At 42.9% G+C, this 24130-nt stretch overlaps 1 long non-coding RNA gene across 1 annotated transcript in view; it reads right to left on the bottom strand.

Annotated features, from left to right (window-relative positions):
• LOC137541802 (uncharacterized) overlaps window positions 1-24130 on the bottom strand; it is a 1009411-nt gene that overhangs the window by 45807 nt on the left and 939474 nt on the right. Inside the window, exon 9 of the long non-coding RNA XR_011025275.1 lies at window positions 16735-16870. This is a non-coding gene — a long non-coding RNA (uncharacterized lncRNA). The remainder of the gene's footprint in view (window positions 1-16734; window positions 16871-24130) is intronic.

Below are 24130 nucleotides of genomic sequence, written 5' to 3' on the forward strand. Positions count from 1 at the left end.
ATGTCAAACTGTTCAGAATAATATTATTAAAAGTGTCTTCCTAGAGTAAATACTTCTCAGACAAGTAAATGGGAAGAAAAAGAACCTTAAATTCTACTTTTGGCCTTGTAGCTCCAAAAGTCCTTCACTTGTGAGAAAACTGCGCTTAGCTAGTAAAGTCTTAATGAAAAAAGCAACAAAAAAAAACAGAAATATTGTTTGATTTCTGGATGGTCTCAATTTAAATGAAACCAGAGACAATCCTCAGCCATCCTCAGCCTTCTCGGTTGCCGGTACCAGCTCCCTTAACTGCTGCCAGTCACGGCCAGTGTGTGCAAGAGAAGAAATGCGCTCTCTATGTATACGGCGGCATGGGAGCGATCTGTGTGCATAGGGCTGGAGGAAGCCCCAGGTATGTATACAAATTTAACAGAGTAAATAATCTGAACCTTATAAACTACTCCTTGCATTGTGCACATCCCTAATCAGGGGCATAGCAATAAGGGGTGCAGAGGTTGCGACCGAACCGGGGCCCTTGGGCATGAGGCTCCCTCAATTGCATTATTAGCTCTCTAATGGTCCTGTGCTGGTAATAATCACTTCTATAGATGCTTAGACTAGTGGTAATCATTAACACACTGTTTCCCATCCCCTTCTTGCACCTCTGACACTGTGATTGTCCTTGGCAGGTTTTGTTGCGCCATATCAATTGTTATGTATAGAGTGCTTGGGGGTCCCAATGAAAAAGTTGCATCGGGGCCAACAGCTCCTTAGCTACGCCACTGTTCCTAATTGTCTGTTAAATACTGGTAGACAGCACTCCTGTAATGATGCATGCGATGTGCCAGGTGCCCAGGAGCCCAGGTCAAGAAGGCAGGTAGCACTCCTGGCTTCAACTTCAATTCAAGACGTGAAGACCGGCACCAGCCAAGTTGTATAAATGCTCTTTAATTCAAAAGACCCATTGACATAAAGAAGCAACGTTTCGGAGGGTGCCCCCTCCTTTCTCAAGCCAGTGTCAGTGTCTGAATACAGGCTTTCAACATTGCTTTACATACATACACATTCATGGGGAATAAGCAATCACATTTGAAAGTCGCCTCTGGCGACCAATCCCCTACCACCACCTCGGGCGGACCTGATGGGGAACTATGTATAATAATATTCAAATGTGCGCAGACCTCCAAAAACACCTTCTGCGCAGGAACAAGAGGAAGGAGCATCAGCGGCACCCGGTCCATCTCCTTCTTGCACCTCTGACACTGTGATTGTCCTTGGCAGGTTTTGTTGCGCTGTATCAATTGTTATGTATAGAGTGCTTGGGGTCCCAAAGAAAAAGTTGCATCGGGGCCCACAGCTCCTTAGCTACGCCACTGTCCCTAATTATCAGATGGTTAAAGCGAATCTAAACTCTGAATGCCCTCTCTGCTCTAAAAGGTACGCAACAGTATAATAACCTTTAAACAAAACACATTTCTTTGTTACACCTGATACAAATCCTAAAACAAATCTACACTGTTTCTACTTCCTGGTTCATGCATTACACGATACATACATAGACATATGACTGGTAGGGACTAGATTGTGAGCCCCTCTGAGGGACAGTTAGGTGACAAGACAATAGTCTGTACAGCACTGCGGAAGATGTCAGCTCTTTATATATAAATAAATAAATTCATGGAAGCAGACATCATTTTAACCTCCTGTGCTTTCAAATGGCCTTATCTGCCATCTCTGCCATAGACAATCATGTGACACAGGAGGGAGATCAGATTACAATTTGTGATTAGACAGAAATAAGGAGGAATTAAACAGGCTAAACTCTCTAAATACATACAGGGGGCATTTCTCTGTGTATTTCTTCAGCCCTGTGCAAGAGCTCAGGGCCACTTTAAAGAGACATATGTTGTGACATATAGTAGAATTCAGAAAACTACTCAGGATACCCACTCTTATGGTAAATTTCCTTGTTTCAACATCAGAAAAGCATCCTGTATCTCTATATTGATGTATATTGGTATGTAACTCCGCCCTCCCAGTGATGCCTAATCTGATATGCTGCAGACCCCCTCCCCAAGGATTATGGGAGATCAGGTATAGTTTGTACTGGCTTTGGAACACTCAGTAAACAATATTAAGCAGATATACATTTCTGAAAGTTAATTAGGTAGAGAAAATAGTTTAAATTGGGCAAACACCGACTAAAGAATTTATAAATGAATACTGTAGAAAAAAAAGTAATTTTATCCAGAATGTTGTTATTACAGTTCCTCTTTAATGCAACTACTGTAAAAAGTAAGAGTGGCAGATATGGGTCAACTGAACACCTGGGGATTAAATGCAGAATAGAGTATTAGGAATCATTGGATTTCCAGCACTAGTTCCTCCTTAATTTCCTAATCCTGACTGATCCCCTTATCACTAATTCTCATTCCCAATGAGCAGGTCTATTCTACCTCCACCCCCAAATGTCCTAACGCCTAAACTTCCACTTCTCATTAACTGCTTCCTTGATGCTTAAAGAGAAACTCTGACCAAGAATTGAACTTTATCCCAATCAGTAGCTGATACCCCCTTTTACATGAGAAATCTATTCCTTTTCACAAACAGACCATCAGTGGGCGCTGTATGACTGACATTGTGGTGAAACCCCTCCCACAAGAAACTCGTCAGTACGTACTCCTGGCAGTTTCCTGTCTGGGAACCTTGCTGCATTGTGGGAAATAGCTGTTTCCAGCTGTTTCCAACTGCCAAAAAAACATGCAGCAGCTACATCACCTGCCAACAGTAAAAATGTCACCATGTGATAAATGTCAGAATGTAAATCAGGGATTTAGCAGATTTTACAATGGGCAAACACTGACTAAATCATTTATACATAATTATTGTAAAAATGAAGCACTTTTTTTTATTACATTACCTGCACGTAATCATCATTACTACTGGCAGGCATGATAAAAAACAAAACAACAAGACAGCAACAAGTGCCATTATCTACGTATAACCAATGCAAATCGGGAATGTAGACAGTTCCCTATTGGTGCGATCTGGCAATCCTCCTTGGGCAGCTCTCAGTATCTACTAGAGAAAGTAAAAACATGCTTTTTTGCATGTTTTTACATTATCTACAACCACGCCCCCTAACAATGCGATAAGCTAAAGGGTTGCTTTTTATAGATTTACATATGCACATAGGGAGATACTGGTTCTTGGCAGTTGTAAACAGCTGTTATTTCCCACAATACAACAAGGTTCACAGACAGGTGGGCGGGGTTTCACCACAATATCAGCCATACAGAAGACCCCCCTCCCCCCATACAGCCAATAATATACAATTACCTGCAATTGTGTTTACTTCCCACACTCAATCTAAATATTCTTGCTGAAAAGTCTTGGGTGTTGACATGGATTAAAGCACTGGCTCCCAAACCACTCACATCACCACACCTCCACACCTGCAAATCACCCCATCACTTCATGCCGATAATTATCAGCACATCATGATGACACCCGATTTTACAGTGCTGAATTCAAAGGGTATTACATTTACTGGCTAACACAATAAATTAACATTAACATTCATGCACATAGGCCTCGGAACTAAGAAGCTAGGTTCACACTATGCAAATCGGTCATAAGGCCTCCTCCACCCCAGCACACTACATGCAATAAGCAGCCCCGGGCCACCCATGAGGCAGAAGTGGGGGGCGGCACTCGCCTGGCCGTGGGTGGGGTCGCTGAGCTGGAGGGGATAGCAGCCAGGAAGGGGGCAGGAGGATCCGATCGTGAGTGCGCAGGGGGGCTGCAGGGGGGCTGGTAGAAGCCCCGGGTGAGTAAATCTGATTTTTTTCCCCCTAGGCTAAAGTGTCTCTTTAAAGTCAAAATGTGGTCAACAACTGAGCAGCAGCACATCTTAGTCTATTAGTAACAAGTAAGTAAGCTTTACTTATTTTAAAAAGTCCATCTAGAAAGTGCCAATGGGGCATTTCAGCGTCCCTTACGACTCCTTCACAATAGACATTGGTTAGATGACTGCAAGGTTCCACAATGTGTCCTGTGTGCCTGACATGCACAGTGTCCAGCCATCACATACCACTGCCCAGCCAGCCTGCTTGTTCACAGGGCATTTTCACATTTTTTTTAAGCGCCAGCGAATTGACTTGTGTCGGGAAGTGAAAAAGCAAATCGCTCTGAAAAATGCGTAGAGGTTGCGACCACATTGGGGGCCCTTGGGCCAGAGGGGCCCTTCCTCCCCTATAGTATTACTTCTCTATTGGTCCTGTGATCTTAATTAATAATCACTTCTATAACTACTTTCAATAGTGGTAATCATTAACTAACTGCTCCCGATGCCCTTCTTGCACCTCTAACACTGTAGTCAGGTTTTGGTGCACTGTATCAATTATTTTAAGTAGAGTGCTTGGGTGGCCCCACTTTAAAACTTGCATCGGGGCCCACAGCTCTTTAGCTACGCCACTGCGCTTTACACAAAATTGCAACGTGCAATTAAGCGCCGTGAGGGGGGAAAAATGGTGCAAAAAAAGCGAAAATCGCTGGTGTCAGCGATATTGATTTTAGATGTGAACCAAGCCTCTTACCTGGGCCATTGCTTTTGTCTGACCAATAAATGGTGTCTGTAGGTTTGCTGGCTCTACAATAGGGATCATCAAAGATATGCAAATTCTCCTGAGTTGATGCAAATGTATGCAATTTTTTATAAAAATGTATGCAGTTTGAAAATGGACCAATCAATTTAAACCCAGGTTTAAACTGATTGGTCCTTTTTTAATCTGCATATATTTGCACAAAAAAGTGCATTATTTCAGAAGTATTTGCAGATCATTGATCACCCCTGCTCTACAAATGAACTTGAGCAACAGTCAGCTCCCGGGAGAGCTCCCACTCTTGTATACAGTTGGAAGTAGAGCCCAGGAAGTGGAACCTGGAGGATGCAATCATTAGGACTCAAGTCAGCACATCCCAGGTCAGCGGTACATAATGGTATAACTATTGGAAAGCAGTAACTGCAGGCAGAGGGAGGCTCAGACATCTTCCTTACCGCCTCCACAAGAACCCCCATCCTCTCCTCCTCTGGCTCGTCTCGACACTCATCCTCCCTTTAACATACCCACAGATCTACACAACACTAGTGTTTGGCCTTACCTTATCGAGCGATGGGTCCCTCCTGGGCTGCGGCCTCTCTGCCTTTCTCTGAGTTTCTCGGTTTGTTGTGTGCCTTCATGCAATGTAAGGAAGACCAGGGCAGAGGCACACCAGAACTAGTGGTTGCAGCAGGAGTGACCCAGTGGTGGACAATGGAAGGCCAATCACTATTGCTGAACAGATCTGTGGGGCCGTGGATGCAGAGATGGATTAGGATGTAACGGGACCCTAGGTAAGGTAGAAGATTTGGGGCCCCCTTGTGGTCCTTTTGGTAAGCTGAAGTGGAGAGAGGTCAGAGAAGGAGGCAGGTGGGCCCCTTGACACACACTAAGCCCCAAGCACCCGCCTAGGTTACCTAGTGGATGATCCTGCTCTGCGTGGATAAGTGGAGAAATTGGAGACAGAAAGGGAAGCACAGGACAGGGGGCGCCCCTGGTGGAGGAAGGAAAGCTAAAAAGTTGTTTTGGATCGGGTGATGAACAGTTGCGGGTGGAGGGCAGTCATTTTGGAAGACGGGGCCAAAAAAGTTTTGCAGGGTGGCCCCGTGATCTATGGTTCTGCCACAATTTGCAATTTGAAAGCATTAGTGGGGGCAAAGCATGGCTTTTTGCTTCCATTACTATTCATGGCTTGAATAATGAAGCAGCATAGCAACTATGTACAGAGTAACAAGAGAAGTTTCCCTTTGTCCAGCGTTCTCTTCTTTAAGCACAGGCAAGGCATTTGTGTTCCAGCACCCCACATATAAACAGCTTCATTGTTCTAGGATGGGAGCCTCCTCATTTTCTTACTGGGAAATCAGATGATAAATCCGTCTGTCAGCTGATGTGGCAGGTGCTGACGCTGACATTAAGCCCCTCTTCCCATCCTATCTCCCGTCCCTTCTCATTAGTCTTGGGGTAAGTGAGCAGACCGGCAGCGGGGCTGCTCCATTTCAGCAATCCACTGTGCAGCAATTCGCCCCAAGCCAAGTAGAAAATGATTTTGATGCATGATGAATTTTTTCAATAACTTCAGCCTGGGAAGATTCGGCATCCAGTTCACATAGTAAGTGCGGCATTACTGGGAGGAATAATGAAGAATAAGAAGTGCGGGGCCTTGATGAGGGCCTAGCACCCTCATCTGTTTCCAGCATTATCCTAACCTGGTTAGCACACTAACTATGCAGTAATATCCCAAATGTGATGGAGGCCTCAATAACAGAGCATTATAGCAGAGATCTGCAGGGCTTATTGTGAAATGATGCACATATCTCTCACGTGTCCCCATTCCCTGGGAAAAGCCGTGATTAAAGATGAGTCAATCAATTAGGAAATTGTACCGGATCGGAGGAAAGTAGACTTTTGTACATTCATCTTAGGTTATGGACAACGGAGGGAGTAATAAAGTTGTGTGTAAGGAAATAACTTATACTGCACATGCGCAGCGTGGGAAAATCTCTATTGTTGTGCATGCGCAGAATGCTCCCAGGGACGGGAGCGCAATCGTGCACAGTAGCTGTCGACTTGACAAGTCATCCGGCCAAAAGAGGGTGAGAGGTACTGGAGCATCGCTCGGTGATGACACAGGCACAGGGCAGCTGCAGGGGGCTGGTAGAAGCCCCAGATAAGTTAAAGAGAAACCGTAACCAAAAATTGGACTTCATCCCAATCAGTAGCTGATACCCCCTTTCCCCTGAGAAATCTTTCCCTTTTCTCAAACGGATCATCAGGGAAATCTGTCTGGCTGATATTGTGGTGAAACCCCTCCTACAGTGTGATGTCATGACCATGGTTCTGACATCACACTGTGGGAGCCTTGTTGCATTGTGGGAAACAACAGCTGTTTCCAACTGCCAAAAATACATCATCACTTTCCACAGACATCACCTGCCAGCAGTAAACATGTCGCCAGCATGTGATAAATGTCAGAATGTAAATCAGGGAGAGGAAAGATTTTACAGTGCACAAACACTGACTAAATCATTTATACATAAATATTGTAAAAATTAAGCACTTTTTTTCATTACGTCATTTTCACTGGAGTTCCTCTTTAAACTTTTTTTTTTCATTTGCTTTAGATACACTTTTAAAGGGGAGTTCCATGGTGTGTAACAATAGATCCTGCAACCTCTGCCATCATGACGGGAGGCGGGGCTAATGTGGCTTGCTCCTGTCAGTGAATTCTGAGCAGTGGCAGCGGAGTGTTATACATTACCTCTTCCAGCGGCAGCACAGGCCCCCCTTACTCCTCTTCTTTGTATCTGCACGCCTGGCAGCCAATCTCCATACGGCTGATGATAACTGTCACATGACAGGAGCTGTACACTGACTGGCTGCACAGCACAGAGCAACCCAGAAGAGAGGAGTGAAGAGGACCTGTCCCGCTGCCAGAGGAAGGTGGTATGTAACGCTCCACTACCACCACTCTGCATTGAACTTTACATTTGCTGACAGGAGAGGGCCCCTGACGAATGGTGGGGCTAGAAGATGCTCCCAGCCGGCAGAATTTCTGGGGGCCCACTAAGTTGTAGGTACCCCCTCTGGAATTCAGTTTTTATACAGAAACAACTTTTTCACACATTTAGTTTTATATGTTTTAAGGCTTTAATGACAAACATTCACAGTGTGATTTCTTTGGTTTTATGTGCATCTATAGTATAGAATAATACACTTACAGTGGGATGTGAAAGTTTGGGCAACGTCGTTGATCGTCATGATTTTCCTGTATAAATCGTTGGTTGTTACGATAAGAACTGTCAGTTAAATATATCATATAAGAGACACACACAGTGATATTTGAGAAGTGAAATGAAGTTTATTGGATTTACAGAAAGTGTGCAATAATTGTTTAAACAAAATTAGGCAGGTGCTTAAATTTGGGCACTGTCGTCATTTTATTGATTTTAAAACCTTTAGAACTAATTATTGGAACTTAAATTGGCTTGGTAAGCTCAGTGACCCCTGACCTACATACACAGGTGAATCCAATTCTGAGAAAGAGTATGTAAGGGGGTTAGTTGTAAGTTTCCCTCCTTGTTTAATTTTCTCTGAAGAGTAGGAGCATGAGGGTCTCAAAACAACTCTCAAATAACCTGAAGACAAAGATTGTTCACCATCATGGTTTTGGAGAAGGATATAGAAAACTGTCTCAGAGATTTCAGCTCTCTGTTTCCACAGTTTGGAACATATTGAGGAAATGGAAGACCACAGGATCAGTTCAAGTTAAAGAGACTCCGTAACAAAAATTGCATCCTGTTTTTTTATCATCCTACAAGTTCAAAAAGCTATTCTAATGTGTTCTAGCTTACTGCAGCACTTTATACTATCACTGTCTCTGTAATAAATCAACTTATCTCTCTCTTGTCAGACTTGTCAGCCTGTGTCTGGAAGGCTGCCAAGTTCTTCAGTGTTGTGGTTCTGCTATGAACTCCCCCTTCCAGGCCCCTGTATGCACACTGCCTGTGTGTTATTTAGGATTAGAGCAGCTTCTCTCTTCTCTCTTATCTTTTACAAGCTGGATAAATCGTCTTCTGAGCTGGCTGGGCTTTCACATACTTAGGAATTACAGACAAGGGCAAAGCTGTTTGCAGGAAGAAACAAGCAGCCTGAAACTTCAGTGCATGAGAACGGGGGAAAGAAACACACAAATAATCTCTTGAGGTTCAAAAGGAAGGCTGTATACAGCCTGCTTGTGTATGAATGTATTTTCTATGTGTGGACATACTGTACATCAACCTACTTCCTGTTTTGGTGGCCATTTTGTTTGTTTATAAACACACTTTTTAAAACTGTTTTTAACCACTTTTAATGCGGCGAGGAGCGGTGAAATTGTGTCAGAGGGTAATAGGAGATGTCCCCTAACGCACTGGTATGTTTACTTTTGTGCGATTTTAACAATACAGATTCTCTTTAAGGCTCCAAGAAAAAAAAAATGAAATCAATATTTAGCAGATCCTCCTTTTGCAGAAATTACAGCCTCTAAATGCTTCCTGTAGGTTCCAATGAGAGCCTGGATTTGGTTGAAGGTATTTTGGACCATTCCTCTTTACAAAACATCTCTAGTTCATTCAGGTTTGATGGCTTCCGAGCATGGACAGCTCTCTTCAACTCACAACACAGATGTTCAATCATATTCAGGTCTAGGGACTGAGATGGCCATTCCAGAACGTTGTACTTGTTCCTCTGCATGAATGCCTTAGTGAATTTTGAGCAGTGTTTAGGGTCGTTGTCTTGTTGAAAGATCCAGCCCCGGCGCAGCTTCAGCTTTGTCACTGATTCTTGGGCATTGGTCTCCAGAATCTGCTGATACTGAGTGGAATCCATCTTTGACAAGATTCCCAGTCCCTGCACTGGCCACACAGCCCCATAGCATGATGGAACCACCACCATATTTTACTGTAGGTAGCAGTTGTTTTTCTTGGAATGCTGTGTTCTTTTTCCTCCATGCATAATGCCCATTGTTATGGCCAAATAACTCAATTTTAGTTTCATACGTCCACAGCACCTTATTCCAAAATGAAGCTGGCTTGTCCAAATGTGCTTTAGCATACCTCAAGCGGCTCTGTTTGTGCTGTGGGCGGAGAAAAGGCTTCCTCTGCATTACTCTAGCATACAGCATCTGTGCACAACTCAGCACACAAGTTATCCCCCCCCCTCTTTTTGCCCACCAACAGAGCTCTCTGTTGGTGGGCGAGGATCACTCCCAGGATGTTTATTTTTTTTTGTAAATATTTATTTCTATTTTTTACTAATGAATATCACTATTTGTATATTCAGCCTATGACAGCGTTCGGCTGTCATAGGCCTCAGCCAATGAGAGCGGATTGCTCTCGTACATCCAAGGGGGGCAGCATGGCTTTCCCCCTGGGACGCACGAGAGATGGCAGCGCTAGATGGCAGCGCTGTACTATGTAAATAGACGGCTTCGCCATCTAACAGTCTCCTAGCGGTGATCTCCTGCAAAACACACCCACAGTACCTTACCCCGATCGGCATTAGGCGGTCCTGGGGCTGCCGCCACGGCCACACCCATTGGCTTGATGCGGTCGGCTAGTGATTAACCACTTGAGGACCGCAGTGTTAAACCCCCCTAAAGACTAGGCCATTTTTCTGTTAATAGGCTACTGCAGCTTTAAGGCCTCACTGCAGGGCCGCACAACTCAGCACACAAGTGATTCCCCCCCGCCCCCACACACACTGACTTTTCTCCCCACCAACAGAGCTCTCTGTTGGTGGGGTATGATCCCCCCTCCCCCCGTGTTTATTTATTTTTTATAAATATTTATGGTATTTTTTTATTTTTTTTTTATACATTTACATTTTCTTTCCCCTAACTCCCTCCCTCCCCTCAGCCAACCAATCATGGCATTCGGGTGTCATAGGCTTCAGCCTATGAGAGCCGATCGTTCTCCTGTGTCCCCAGTACAGCACTACCTTAGATCGCAGCGCTGTACAGTCTAATTAGACGGCGGTTTTGCCGTCTAACAGTCTCCGAGCGGCGATCACCGCTGGGAGACTAAAGCCTGAGCAGAGCTCCTGCTAGCTCCATAGAAGGCCATTCACGTCAATCGGCATTGGAGCGGTCCTGGGGCTGACGCCGCGTTCACGCCAATTGGCGTGGAGCAGTCGGCTAGTGGTTAAACAGAAATAAAACCTGTCCTTGTCACCAGTGATGCCAACTGCCAGTTAAATGTAAAGAAAGCCAACCGAGTCCAGCATTTGTACTTATGTCTGTTTCTTTACAAACATGTTTGGATTACGCCTACATCTGACCATCTTTATTTTCTGGTCACCCTGGCCTTATTATGTCCATACACATATCTACGTATCTCTTCTGATTTATGATTATTCTATTGTAATCATTCACATTTGACATGTGCCCTACTAACATACAATAAATTGTAGATTGCATCACTTTTTCTAGTGTGCAGCTCCACCCCTGAAGAAGTGAACTCTTTTTACATGCTTAGCTTCAAATCAAAACCAACAATATGATAAAGAGAATTGCCCTTTGGTGCACGTTGTATATTTTATGCAAAGTGGCACCTATATTTAGTCTTAATCATTTTATTTACTGGATATTCTTAAAGTGGCACTGAAGCGGAAAAAAAATATGATATAATGAATTGTATGTGTAGTACAGATAATTACTTTTATTTTCAGTTATATATATATATATATATATATATATATATATATATATATATATATATATATATATATATATATTATTTTTTTTTTTTATAACATTGCATCATTCTCTAATATTTGCAGTTTACACACTACTCAGCATTCTAAATGATTTCACAGAGCAGGCTAGATAGATCAGTGGCTCTTTTACATATATAACAACTGGAGTTTCTTAACCAGCCGGGCGGTATGGACGAGCTCAGCTCGTCCATCACCGCCGGAGGCTGCCACTCTTATTTTCATCAAATAAAAAGCAGCACACGCAGCCGGCACTTTGCCAGCCGCGTGTGCTGCCTGATCTCCGCCGCTCTGCGGCGATCCGCCGCGAGCAGCGGCGAAAGAGGGTCCCCCCAGCCGCCTGAGCCCTGCGCAGCCGGAACAAATAGTTCTGGCCAGCGCTAAGGGCTGGATCGGAGGCGGCTGACGTCAGGACGTCGGCTGACGTCCATGACGTCACTCCGCTCGTCGCCATGGCGACGAAGTAAACAAAACACGTCACATGTCATCACAGCTCTCAGTATGCAAAGCAGGAAATCTGAGCCATGAGGTGGCAGGCTTGGGCTTGAAAAGACTCCACAGAAGAGTGATTCAGCTATAATGATTCCAGGTCAAACCTAGACTGAGCCAGTCGGGGATTCTTATCACAGCTGCTAATAGACTAATTAAGCAGATAAGAATGAAACTAAAAGCAGGGTAGGTGATTACTGTCATGTTCCCACTGATAAATGTAATAAAATACATGAGGGTGCTTCATCTCTGGTTCTCTTTAACCACTTCGAATCAAGACCTTGTTTTTTTCATATGGACCAGAGCAGTTTTGACATTTTAGCTATGTCCCTATTTAATCAGCAATAACTTTATCCCTACTTATGATCTAATGAAATATATAGCTGTAAGGCTTGGCAATATATCAGTCCACAGCTCAGCTCTTATGCCCCAACACCACCTTCTTCTCCTTGTGTGGCGCGTCCCCGCTTGAATGGGAGGTGAGACACAACACCTCCCCGACTTACACCCAGGCCTTGTAGGTGCAAGGTATAGGAGCTGGACATAGATTGAACCAATAACTCACCAGAGCCAAACAGGAGACAAACGGCAAGTCCAGTAACAATCCGAGTTCATACATGTTAACCCCCCTAGCAGTAACCCCGACCTGAGCATAGGCTCTGCTTTGTGTGCTAATAGCGGTAAGTCCGTGCTCAGGTTGGGCTGCTTAAAATGAGCATGTGCGCACTGTTTCTGGTCGCGCGCACGATCAGCGCTGCACAGCGGGACATGGCCGCCGGGATCCCCATGTCCCCGCTCTTCTTCCGGGGACTCGGGCTCGGCGGCCAGTCAATGCAGCGGTGCGGCGTGACATCACCGGGGCAGGCCAAATTTTTAAAGCCGACCTGAAGATGAGTGCAGCCACAAGAAAAACAGAGAGATGCACCCTGTATCAGCCTCGGCCCGGCCCTGCTTTTATGGGGAACAAATATTTTGGTGACAGCCCTGCAGCCTAGTGGTTATGATGCAAAACTGAAATTTGCCTATATATATATATATATATATATATATATATATATATATATATATATATATATATATATATATATATATATATATATATATATATATATAAATCTATCACTAATGAAGAAACATCAGTGGCTGACCTAGCTTCATTCAGCAAGAGTCCACAGCGTAGCACTCGCCGCATGTCACTGGAGAGTGGCATTAGTCGAACATCCCTTCGGCTTATATTAGCTACTCACAAATGGCAAGCTTACAAACTCGGATTTAAGTCTGGAGACTGCGATGACCACTCCAAAATGTTCCAGCCTTTAATCAGCAACCATGCTCTAGTGGACTTGGAGGTATGCTTGGGATCATTGTCCTGTTGAAAGGTCCAACGTCTCCCAAGCCTCAGGTTTGTGATGGGCTGGATCACATTTTCATCCAATATCTCCTGGAACTGAAGAGAATTCATGGTACCTTGCACACACTGAAGCTTCCCTGTACCTGCAGAAGCAGAACAGCCCCAAAGCATGATTGACCCCCCGCCATGCTTCACAGTAGGCAAGGTGTTCTTTTCTTCATAGGCCTTGTTCTTACTCCTCCAAACATAGTGTTGATCCATCGGCCCAAACAGTTCTAATTTTGTTTTATCAGTCCACAGAACACTACCACAACATTTTTGGGATAGTGTTCTGGGATATGTCCCTAATAAACTGAATTGATTATTTGAGATACATTTGGATAGATTATTGATTCATTCATTTATGTATAGGGTATTTTAAAGCCCCCAACCGGAAACAGGCAGTCTTTTTTTGCTGTACAATTTCACGAGCTCTGCCTAGGTTGTTGACCTAATTTGTTGAAATAGTTTAGCTCTTTCTGGTTTTTGTGTACTAAAGCTGCCTGAGTGTCAGCTGACAACTGATCAGCTAACACAAGTAAAGAAAGCAGTCTGATTGTCAGCTGACGACTGATCAGCTGACACAAGCTACAAACCTGTCTAATGCTGGGTACACACTATGAGATTTTCTGTCCGATTTACTGTCAGATCGATTATTTCCAACGTGTCCGATTTGCTTTCCGATCGATTTCCTATTAAATTGAACAGAAAGAGAGAAGAATGCTACAAAATCGATCGACAAGCAAATCGGACATGTTGGAAATAGTCTGACAGTAAATCGGACAGAAAATCTCATGGTGTATACTCAGCATTAGTGTCAGCTTACTATCCATGTCCATGTCTCCGGCGTCTGAGGGCATAGGGTGGACGCTTGCCGGAATGCGCCCACCTTGCAACATTGCTGGAAGCTGCATGTACTGTAGAAAAGAGAGAAATCGAGAGCCCAATATGGTGTAGTATGTCAGAGATACGAAGGGAAATGAATAAGTGAGATGGTTATACTCACAAACATGGGTTCCCGCTCAGGCAACCACTGTATAGGCAGGTGAGGAGATTAGACCTGTCCTCACTCAGGATTAAGAAGTCGCTCTCTGTAGATCATAAAAAATGGGGTAGGATCACCCCTCCACCTGGGGTGGACTCAAGTATACTAGTAGGTGATCAGAGGCGCCAGCAGAATAAAATTGATATAAAATTGTTAAACATTGCCGAGAGGGAAAGTGGTGGACTTCCCCTCAATTAGACACCAAGGTCTGTCATCAAATCAAACGAATACATTTATTCAATAGTACCCCAAAATCTGCAACGCGTTTCGTGTGAACAGACCCACTTCTTCAGGCAATAAAACGGGGACAACAAACACTGTGAACAAAGGACAGAGGGTATTTCTATAAGATTGCCGCAAATAACAAACATACAAAAAAATAAATAAATCACAAAACGATGATATACCAATAATCATATATCAAAAATCAGGATAATGGTTATGTAACAAAAGTAGGGACTAAATCCATAGGTGGCATATGAGCTGAGTGGAGTATCCAGACGTATACATAGGGGTATCAACATATGTACAGACAATAAAAGTTGATGAAATTATAATAACAACAATAAGTATAAAAGATAGGGACAATAACTATATATACTAAGTTCATACGTTTGCTAGATCAAAAGCCATAACAATGTATTGCTGGAAGCTGTGTGCGAGTCCTGGTTACTAGGGTCGCGCACACGCGAAGTAAACATTGGAGCGGAAGAGGAAGCAGCTGGTCAGGTCTCTGCGGCGATTGACGCATCGCAGGACCCCAGAGGTAAGTTGCTGACAATATCTTGATTTTTCAAGACAAACTAGGCTTTCATTGTATGTGATTGTTTTTCTATCAAACAAATGTGTTTTCTGTGCATTTTAATGTTACAAAAAAATGAAAACAAAAAACAAAAAATATTTTTCAGTTTTACCAATTCCAGTTTAAAAATAAAAAGCAATACTGTAGATTAAAAAACACAAATTTTGTTTGGCTATTTCTATGGTTTGTCACAAAATTTAGATTATGTTCCTGTCACAATTTATGGTGAGGATATTTGATTCTAAAATAAAACTACAGTGTGTAATTCTCACTATGAACTGAGAAACGAAAAGCATTTTTTAATGGTAAAAATCAATCTTATTGACTCTGGAAATATACATTCCCTTTCACCAATTAGTACTGCAGCAGATATGTATGCACAGGAGCAAGCCAATCATACACAGCTGGGCTTCTGCTACAAGACGTATATCTACATCCTCGTGTCTTAGATGAAGTCACAGAGGACGTAGATTATACTGTAATGATTGATAAAGTGGTTAAAGTAATTGTGAAGCAGCAACAAAAAAATGAGTTTGATACTTACCTAACTAGAGGAAAGACTTCAGACTCCATAGAGCCTTCCCAACCCTCTAAGTCTAGCGTAGGGTCCCAATGAAGTTCTTTGTCAAATAAATCTTTGGCCCTCCTTAGGCAGTCTTCAGAAGTGCTCAGGATTGCGAGTAGTTCTGTGGATTGCCAAGGTGTGTAACTCAATGGGGGGACAGCGGTGGGATAAGGGAACAGAGCGAGGAACTTGAAGTCTGCATGGGCTCCAGAGCCTTTCCTGTCCATAAGTTAGTATTAAACTCTTTACGCTGCTTCACGTTTAACCCTGTTATTTGCAGTGAGCATTTCTATGCCCATGCTTATTTTAATGTGATATTAATAAAATGGAACTGTAAGAGACAATTGATAAAGCACTTTCTTGTCCTTTAAGTGCCCTTTATTCAAAGGCTTTCTGTATTTGATATTTTAGTTTAAACTTTAACAAAATCCAATAATAAGCAAGACCAATTTGTCTAGTAATTAGGATAATAAGTGAATATAAACTGTATTCAGAAGAAATGCGATGGACAGAAAACCTGTTTCATGGGCCAAACGTATTGGTCACAGCAGTACAGCTTACATCCTCTCCTCTCATGATTCAGCTGGTGGGTGGGACAATCAAATGTGATCATGTGATGCACAAAGCAGGAAGGGCAACATACTACATTTTCCAGAATTCCAGCACTATGATAGAGGCCATGTGTCAACATGAGGAAGGAAGCAGGCTTGTAATTGACTGCAGTTGGTGAGCAGTTGTTAGGCCTCACATAGCTAAGATGAAACTGGGAGACATTAGAAGCCTACAGCCTGTATGGATAGATGCACAGCAGCAGGCAAGCAAGGCTACATAATAGGCTATTCTATTTGCAAGGTTCAGGCCTGGGGTCTGCCTTGTGTAATTTCAGATTTAGGTGGGCTATAGGAGTTCTTACATTTTTCTGCATAGAGCTGCAGGTAACCTGCTCATAGGGCCTGGACCTTCAACATACCACAGATCAAAAGCATGGTACAAACAGCTGGCATCGATCAGACAATTTTTAACTTTGAATGAAAAAGAAAAGCAAGTTTCCTTCGGTGCCAATACTACTTAATGTGATTTAGCGCAGCACATATTTCTCATCTGTCAGCTTACCTGTAGACACACAGATCTCCAAGAACGATAGTGGAATAAAAATCTATCCATCCTCTTCCCAATCTCAGAAGAGATATGAGTTGCCGTCTGGTCTCAGTGGAATCTGACTGTAGAGTATGCATGCTGAATAGGTCTGCTAAAAAGGAAAAGTAACAGATTTTCAGAATGAGCATATTCAAGCACTGGTTAGTTTCCATTTACTTTGTAAGGCCCCAACTGGTGACCCATCAACTCTGGAGTGTGCACCAAAGACACATTTGCAATATTGTCCACTACACAACATCATTATTTCCCGTATTGTACAAAATATTAATGATGTTAGATGTTTAATATAAAAAAAAAAAAGGTAAAGACTTCACATTTAGTAATGGCATTTCCTGAGTAGGAAAGAAACTGACCGGTTAATGACAAAACATAATAACAAGCAACACGGTAAGGATGTACCTTGTTACTGGACACCGCATCTGTAACCTTGAATGAGAAGTAGAGATGTGCAGAATGGATAAACTGCAGTTTAAGTAAAACTGCAGTGGACATGGGATTGCTGAAGACTAAGTAGTAAACGGGGAAAGGGAACAGGGAAAATTGGAACATAAGTTGATAAAATGTGCATCACCTTCCCAATTTGGGTATTAGTCCTGAACCTTATTTGTAGAAGCAAATAAAAATACTGGTTCCTAGGGACACAGCGGTGTATGAAAAAATAAAAACACTTTATTGGCTAATACATTAATGCACGACCATCTATACAATACAAACAACGGAGCTAAAAAGCAACAGTGCTGTTGTCAATTAAAAACCTGGCTGCCATACAAATGGTTGATCCAGGTAATATATGAGAGAGTTCATGTAAGGTCCACATGCAAGGTTATTCAACAGGTATTAGATGATCCAGGTAATATATGAGAGAGTTCATGCAAAGTCCGCATGCAAGGTTATTTAAGCAACAGACAAGGATTGGTTCAAGTATACTTAGAATGCCTAGTCCAGGTAGCATGCAAGAATATTCAGTAAATAGGCAGTGGTCGGTCCAGGCGGCAGACAAGAGTGTCCAGTAACAGGCATAGGTTGGTCCTGGTGGCAGGCAAGAGTGTCCAGTAACAGGCAGAGGTTGGTCCAAGCGGCAGGCAAGGGTATCCAGGCAGAGGTCAGTCCAGGCGGCAGGCAAGAGTATCCAGGAATCAAAGCAAGGGTTAATAACAGCAGACAAGAATAGTGAAATACAAGCCAAAGGACAAGATCCAGTAATCTAACAATGTGTGAGCGCACCCAGTAACTAGCCAAAGCTATGCTTATTACGGGCGATGACTGGGAGCACTCTGCAGATTTAAAGTGAACCAGAGTCGAAGCACCCTCATGTATTTTACCATATACATCAGTGGGAACATTAGAAAAAACACCTACCCTGCTCTCTGTTTCTTCCTTCACTGCTCAGCCTGCTTGTTAGCATCCCTGATAAAAATCCCCGACTGAGCATTCAGTCTGGCTTTGCTCAGGAATCATTATAGCTGAGTCATTATAGCAGAGCCAAAAGGAGGCAGGCTTGGCCTTGAAAAGACATCAGAGAAGATAGACTCAGCTATAATGATTCCTGAGCAAAGCCAGACTGAATGCTCAGTCGGAGATTTTATCAGGGTTGATAACAGGCTGAGCAATGAAGGAAGAAACAGAGAGCAGGGTAGGTAGTTTCTCTAATGTTCCCACTGATATATATGGTAAAATACATGAGAGTGATTCGTCTCTGGTTCACTTTAAATACAGCTTTCATCCAATCAGTGGCCAGCCACATTCCGCACATCCAATCACACAGTAGAACACCTACCTAAATTTCAGCTGACCGGAGTCAGCTGACTATTGTTTACATCTGCGGAGGGTGTACTGGGATTGTGCCCTCCGCCTATCAGAATGTGCAGACTGTGTCTGAGCAGCAGAGTCATCAGCGGGGAACAAGCACCGATACCCAGAAGCAACGGATTCTGCCCGGGTCTCGGCGGAAATATCTCCAGAAACAGGCAGGATCCTTATAGGAGGTAACTGTTCCAGTCATTAGCCTTGATCCCGCACCATGTTCCTCCCTGTGATGGTCATGTGATTGCTGTGTCACGTGACATCAAGTCATGTTGAGGATGAGTGAGAGGAGAAGATGCAGCAGCACCGTGCTGGAAGAGTCTTGGAGTGGTGAGGAGGTAACTGTTCCAGTCATTGGCCTTGATACCGCACTATGTTCCTCCCTGTGATGGTCATGTGACTGCTGTGTCACGTGACATCAAGTCATGTTGAGGGTAAGTGAGAGAAGAAGATGCAGCAGCAGAGTGCTGGAAGAGTTGTGGTGTGGGCGAGGAGGTAACTGTTCCAGTCATTGGCCTTGATCCCGCACCATGTTCCTCCCTGTGAAGTTCCCCCTCTGTCTTGTTCTGTTCTACTTTTTTACTGAGTAATCGGATATGCAAAATCGCCAATATTCTTTTCACATTTATTTACATGAAAATAATGTGAAATTCAAGTTTCAAGCAAAATTCCATAGAAATAATTTTGTGATTTGTTGCCAATTTTCACACTTAAAAAGACAGTTGTTGTGGTTTTTTTTGTGAGTCTTTGCGGTATAAAATAAAGTTTTTTGCGAATTTTTGCATCAGAAAGAAACATTTGTTGTCTTTGATCATCTTGAGAAAATATAATGTAATTTAGCAAATATTTTCTCAAAATCGAACATAGGATTTCGATGCGAAAATGACTCTGTTGCCTATCTCTAGTATGCCTTTCTCATTCTCTGTGCCTTCACCCATCTCACACCTGTTGCCCAGAAGATCAGTAGGGATGTATATAGTTTAATGGTTTCCCATAATGCATTGCTGCTGCATTCTTTCAGTTTGCTAGCTTGCTTTATCCTGATTTCAGTGTCCAGTATCTGCACCAGACGTGAGGTCTTAGCTCTATACTGATTTCGGTGCCCAGCAGGGGCGTAACAATAGACCCTGCAAGGGATGCAGCCACAGGGGGGCTTGGAAGCCGCAGAGGGCCCTGTGGTGGGAGAAGTTTATTTTCCCCGTCCTAAGAGACAGACAGCTAAGGGCACAATTGTTCTAATGACTGCTGCATCTGTTCAGCCACTGATAAGGAATCATACAAAGATTTGCAGACAAAGATTTGTAGACATTCCCTATTCACAGTTCAGCAGGGTTTTTTGTACAGCGCTGCTCTACTCCCAGTCTTTTCGCCCCTCCCCAAGTGCTGTGTACTGTAGTAATGCTTTATGAGTCTGGGCACCAGGAGAAAAAGCGTTCTGCTCTCTGCACAATTGTTGTAATGGGGGCCCATCCAAAGTTTTGCTGGAGTGGGTCCATCCAAAGCTTTGCAAAGGGACCCAGTGATTTCTAGTTATGCCCCTGATGCCCAGTATCTGCACCAGGTGTGAGATCTTAGCTCTATCCTGATTTCGTTGCCCAGTTTCTGCACCAGACATGAGATCTTAGCTCTATCCTGATTTCAGTGCCCAGTATCTGCACCAGATGTGAGATCTTAGCTCTATACTGATTTCGGTGCCCAGTATCTACACCAGAGGTGAGATCTTACGTCTATTCCGATTTTGGTGCCCTGTATCTGCACCGGGCGTGAGATCTTAGCTCTATCCTAATTTCAGTGCCCAGTATCTGTGCCAGACATGAGCTCTTAGCTCTTTCCAGATTTCAGTGCCCAGTATCTGCACCAGATGTGAGATCTTAGCTCTATCCTGATTTCGGTGCCCAGTATCTGCAGCAGGCGTGAGATCTTAGCTCTATCCTGATTTCAGTGCCCAGTATCTACACCAGACGTGAGATCTTAGGTCTATTCCGATTTTGGTGCCCAGTATCTGCACCAGATGTGAGATCTTAGCTCTATCCTGATTTCGGTGCCCAGTATCTGCAGCAGGCGTGAGATCTTAGCTCTATCCTGATTTCAGTGCCCAGTATCTACACCAGACGTGAGATCTTAGGTCTATTCCGATTTTGGTGCCCAGTATCTGCACCAGATGTGAGATCTTAGCTCTATCCTAATTTCAGTGCCCAGCATCTGCACCAGATGTGAGATCTTAGCTCTATCCTGATTTCAGTGCCCAGTATCTGCACCAGATGTGAGATCTTAGCTCTTTCCTGATTTCAGTGCCCAGTATCTGCACCTGGCATGAGATCTTAGCTCTATCTTGATTTCGGTGCCCAGTATCTGCACCAGACATGACATGAGATCTTAGCTCTGTCCTGATTTCGGTGTACAGCATCTGCACCAGGCATGAGATCTTAGCTCTATCCTGATTTCGGTGTCCAGTATCTGCACCAGACATGAGATCTTAGCTCTATCCTGATTTCAGTGCCCAGCATCTGCACCAGACGTGAGATCTTAGCTCCTGTCCTCTGTCCTGTATTTCAATACTTGTTCCATGAAACCTGTTGTTGACTCCTGGATTTGACTCTGGCCTGTACTCTATAACCTGTTTCCCTGTTTTACTCCTGATTTAACTTCTGCCTGTTTGCGAATCCCATTAGCTTTTAGCCTGCCCTTTTATGGACTTTCTTCTGTCTAGTGTTGTTGTTATTGCTGATTTGGTATCTCATCTGGCTCTTCTCTTACCTGCTGACTTGTGCTTTTAGTTGCCGTAGCAACTCTCTTGACTGCTTACTGCTGCCAAGCAGGCATTCCAAACCAGTGATTCAGCTAAACCTTTATCTCTGGGGATCTGCAATCTCTGGGGTCAGCCTTGGTTATAGCAAGCAGGACCTTGATGCCCATAATAGTGACTGTGGGAGAAGGATGGGGCTAACGTCTTGTTCATCTGACCCTATAAACAGACCTGTATGCAGCCTCAGATTTGCTTCTTGGTGTCTGAAATACTACGTTATGTAGGTCATAATGTCTGTATTTATATTTTAGCTAGATTTTCATCATCTGGGATTGTTATAGTGTTCCTTTTTAGCTATGATTTGTATCATCTTATCATAGTTTTTTAGAATAAAATTGTATTTTCCATGGCAACTAATTAGAATCTCCATTTAACTCTTCTGATGAAACAGAGATTTTTAAAGTGGAAAACCAAAAGTTCTGTCAAACCTTATAACAACTGAGACATGTTACACCAATTAGTCAAAATGTAAAATCAGACAGCAGCACTCTTGTAGCCTGCCCCGCACCAGTCACTCTGCCAGGAGCTAGGACCCGGGCACTGGTGCCATGGCTGTCACTGGGAAAGGTACCGAGGAACAGCATTAGGAAGGAGATTAAAGGGAACCTATTTAAAACAAACACATGATGTACCTGCAACTGAATATTACATATTTACCTCCATGTCAGTTCCTCTCAGAAGCTCACCATTTTTTTTCTAACAATGATTCCTTCCAGTTCTGACAAGATTTTCTCAAAAACTAGAAGGTCTTTTTGAAAAATTGTTTTTTCTCTAGTTCCCACTGTTCTACTTAAGGAGGAACTCCAGTGAAAATAATGTAATAAAAAAGTGCTTCATTTTTACAATAATTATGTATAAATGATTTAGTCAGTGTTTGCCCATTGTAAAATCTTTCCTCTCCCAGATTCACATTCTGACATGTATTACATGGTGACATTGTTACTGTGGGCAGGTTATGTAGCTGCTCCTAGCTGTTTTGGCTGTTACAGACAGCTGTAAGCAGCTATTTCCTGTCTGTGAACATTGTTACATTGTGGCAGTTTTCCCAGAGTACCGCGGTCCCAGAGCTTCTTGTGGGAGGGGTTTCACCACAATATCAGTCATACAGCGCCCCCTGATGGTCTGTTTGTGAAATGCAATAGATTTGTCATGTAAAGGGGGTATCAGCTACTGATTGGGACAAAGTTAAATTCTTGGTCGGAGTTTCTCTTTAACATATCTGGCACATTTGGTGTTCCTGGCATGTAAGGGGGCTTTGCTATAAACCGTTAAAGTCGGTGGGTTTTTAAGAATCACAACTCGTGATTACATGCAGTTATTCGACTTAAAACCACACTCGAGTCGGATATCTGTTTCTATTCGTGATCATGACCACGAGTCAATTCGTAAGTGGGCGGAGTCAAATTTGTGATCACTCAAATTAGTGATTAGGGGTATCTGAGCATCACTGTTTAAGAGATGGACTAATCCAAATCCTGTCAGAGCTGTCAGATTTTTACTTCCTGCTGTAAATGACACCAACACAGGAAAAAATGTCCTTTACAGTGCATTGTACCCTGGAGCAGATGTACATTGTATATAATAGTGATGAGCAGACATTTTGCATAAACGTAATCATAATTGCAATTACGATGCAAAATTGAAATGCGATTTTTCGGGAAAAATTTTAATTAATTTCGTTTGTAACCATAATCAGGAACTGTAATTTTGTGCTGACTTTAGCAGTTAATAGCAAAGCCCCTGTTATTATTATTTAGAATTTATATAGCACCAACATCTTATGCAGCACTGTACAATCTAATATCTATGCATGTATCGTGTAGTATGTGTATCATAGTCTATGGACAATTTAGCATGAAGCCAATTAATTTATCTGTATGTTTTTGGGATGTGAGAGGAAACCGAAATGCCCAGAGAAAACTCACGCAGACACGGGGGTAACACACAATCTCCATGCAGATAGTGCACTGGCTGGAATATGAACCAGGGACCCAGCGCTGCAGGGCGAGAGAGCTGGCCACTGTAGGGTAATGATAGCATACTGTATAAGGGGGGCTTTGCTATGAACCACTAAATTTGGCACAAAATTATGTGAAAATAACACAAAATTACAAATGGATTAAACAAAGTCAATTGAATGAACAAAGAGTAATTACATATGGCCATAATTGCAAATATATGGTAATTGGCAGATTACGATCACCACTAGTACACAGTATGCATGTATACTAAATAATTTTAGGTTTCAACATTTTTCACCACATTTTTAAGAAATTTGCCAGACATCGTTTTTGGCAGTGGAGAAATAATTTGTACTGCAGAAAACCACCATGAAAAACAGCAGGATTGGATGGACAGGATCTTATTCCCATGTATGCACTTCAGAGTTTACTATGAAATTCTGATTGCTCTTTATTGTTTTATTATTATTATTATTTAGTATTTATATAGCGCCGACATATTACGCAGCGCTGTACAGTGTGTATATATATATATATTGTCACTAACTGTCCCTCAAAGGAGCTCACAATCTAATCCCTACCATTGCCATATGTCTATATTATGTAGTGTAAGTACTGTAGTCTAGGGCCAATTTTTTAGGGGGTGCCAATTAACTTATCTGTATGTTTTTGGAATGTGGGAGAAAACCAGAATGCCCGGAGGAAACCCACACAAACACGGAGAGAACATACAAACTCTTTGCAGATAGTTTTATTTATACACAAAGCTGGAGGTATTGGC

The sequence above is a fragment of the Hyperolius riggenbachi genome, chromosome 12 (assembly GCF_040937935.1).
Source record: "Hyperolius riggenbachi isolate aHypRig1 chromosome 12, aHypRig1.pri, whole genome shotgun sequence".
Taxonomy (NCBI): Eukaryota; Metazoa; Chordata; class Amphibia; order Anura; family Hyperoliidae; genus Hyperolius; species Hyperolius riggenbachi.